Below are 2,740 nucleotides of genomic sequence, written 5' to 3'. Positions count from 1 at the left end.
AACATGGCCGCGGCCAGTAGACACGTGCTACATCCGGGTTCACCTCCTCCCTCCCCCAGTACTGGGCAACCTGTCCAACGTCCCTCTAGCATCAGCAAAAACAAGTTGCTGGAAAAGCTCAGCTGGTTCTGTAGCATCAGTGATCAAAAAATTCACAGTTAACGTTTCTGGTCCAGCGACCCTTCCTCAACTCTGCAACTTCCACTCCCACCGAATGTTGATAGAATCCCTAGTGTGGAAACAGGCCATTCAGCCCAACAAGTCCACACTAACCCTCAGAACATCCCACCCAGGCACATTCCCCAAACCCACCGAATTTACACATCCCTGAACACGATGGGCAATTTAGCATGGGCAATCCATCTAGCCTGCACTTCTTTGGACTGTGGGGGGAAACCCACGCAGACACGGGGAGAGTGTACAAAGATAATATGAACTGCAGATGCTGGACAATCCTAGATAACAAGGTGTGGAGCTGGATGAACACTGGGCCAGGCAGCATCTTAGGAGCGGGAAAGCTGACGTTTCAGGCCTAGACCGTTCATCGGAAGAGGGGTAGGCAGATTGAAGATGGATAGAGGAGAAGATAGGTGGAGAGGAGACAGACAAGTTAAAGAGGCGGGGATGGAGCCAGTGAAGGTGAGTGTAGGTTGGGAGGAGATAGGTCAGTCCAGGGAGGACGGACAGGTCAAGAGGGTGGGATGAGGTTGGTAGGTAGGAAACGGGGGTGCGGCTTGAGATGGGAGTAAGGGATAGATGAGAGGAAGAACCAGTTAGGCAGGCAGGGATGAATTTGGTTGGTTTTGGGATGCGGTGGGGCAGGGGAGATTTTGAAGCTTGTGAAATCCACATTGATGCCATTGGGCTGCAGGGTTCCCAAGCGGAATATGAGTTGCTGTTCCTGCAACCTTCAGGTGGCATCGTTGTGGCATTGCAGGAGGCCCAGGATGGACATGTCGTCTGAGGAGTGGGAGGGGGGTTGAAATGGTTCGCGACTCAAAGGTGCAGCTGTTTATTGTGAACTGAGTTTGGGTGTTCTGCAAAGTGGTCCTCAAGCCTCTGCTTGGTTTCCCCGATGTAGAGGAGGCCACAATGGGTACAGCGGATATGGTATACCACAATAGGAGATGTGCAAGTAAACCTCTGCTTGATGTGGAAACTCTTCCTGAGGCCTGGGATAGGGGTGAGGGAGGAGGTGTAGGGGCAGTTGTAGCACTTCCTGCAGTTGCAGGGAAAAGTGCCAGGTGTGGTGTGGCTGGAGGGGAGTGTGGAGCGGACAAGGGAATCACGGAGAGAGTGGTCCCTCTGGAAAGCAGACAAGGGTAGGGAGGGAAAAATGTCTTTGGTGGTGGTGTCGGATTGCAGATGGTGAAAGTGTCAGAGGATGACGCATTGGATTCGGAGGTTGGTGGGGTGTTATGTGAGGTCAAGGGGGTTTCTCTTTTGGTTGTTATTGTGGGGACAGCGTGTGAGGGATAAATTGCGGGAGACACGGCTGAGGGAGTTCTCGACCACTGCGGGGGGAATGTTGTGGCTCTTGAAAAATGAGGACATCTGAGACGTACAGGAGTGGAGTGCCTCATCCTGGGAGCAGATGCGGTGGAGGCAAAGGAATTGGGAATAGGGTATGGCACTTTTGCAGGAAGGTGGGTGGGAGGACGTGTATTCTAGATAGCTGTGGGAGTTGGTGGGCTTGAAATGGATATCGGTTTCTAGGTGGTTGCCTGAGATGGAGACACGAAGGACCCAGGAAGGTGAGGGAGGTGTTAGAGATAGTCCAGGTGAACTTGAGGTTGGGGTGGAAGGTGTTGGTGAAGTGGATGAACTGTTGGAGCTCCCCGTGGGAGCATGAGGCGGTGCTGATACAGTCATCAATGTATCAGAGGAAGAGGTGGGGTTTAGGGCCAATGTAGATGCAGAAGAGGGATTGTTCCACGTAACCTACAACGAGGCAGGCATAGCTTGGGCCCTTGCGGGTGCCCACGGCCACCCTCTTTGTCTGTAGGAAGTGGGAGGAATTGAAAGAGAAGTTGTTGAGCTTGAGGACGAGTGTACAAACTCCACACAAACAATTGTCCGAGGGGGAACTGAACCTAGGCCTGTGGTGCTGTGAGGCAGCAGTGCTAACCACTGAGTCACCGTGATTACAAGGTGTGGAACTGGATGAACACAGCAGGCCAAGCAGTATAGTGAAGCCACTGTGTCACCTTCTGTTTTTGTTCCTGATTTACAGCATCCGCAGTTCTTTCGGTTTTTATACTCCAACATCACTGGGTCCTGTGGTGCAAGCCACCCCACTCCGGGGCCTAAGGTGACAGGAGACATACCAGCTCATGAGGGCAAAGATAAGGGCACTTTGGTATATAGTGGGACAGTTGTGGAGTGACCAACCATCCAATATCATCTGCGGCCACGCGCACCTGAGGTCAGTTTCTCTGGCTGTTGCACGCTCAGATGCCCAGACCCCGGACGCATGTGGCTATGGATGTGGTTGGGATGGACTCAGGACCTACCTGTTTGCCCTACTTGTGGGGAGTCACAGTAATGTGGTCTCTGGGCAGAGTATGGATGTTGCAGGTTCCAGGGTTTAGATCTTTCATTAAGGTCAGGGAAGGTGGTAAAAGAGGGGAAGGTGTGGCTTTGTTAGTCAAGGACAGTATAACGGTGGCTGAAAGAACTTTTGATGAGGACTTGTCTACTGAGGTTGCCGAAGAAGGTTTGTTGACTGAGTCAGTATGGG

This window comes from Stegostoma tigrinum, chromosome 15, assembly GCF_030684315.1.
Source record: "Stegostoma tigrinum isolate sSteTig4 chromosome 15, sSteTig4.hap1, whole genome shotgun sequence".
NCBI classification, from domain to species: domain Eukaryota; kingdom Metazoa; phylum Chordata; class Chondrichthyes; order Orectolobiformes; family Stegostomatidae; genus Stegostoma; species Stegostoma tigrinum.
Note: the sequence above shows the minus strand (reverse complement) of the source record.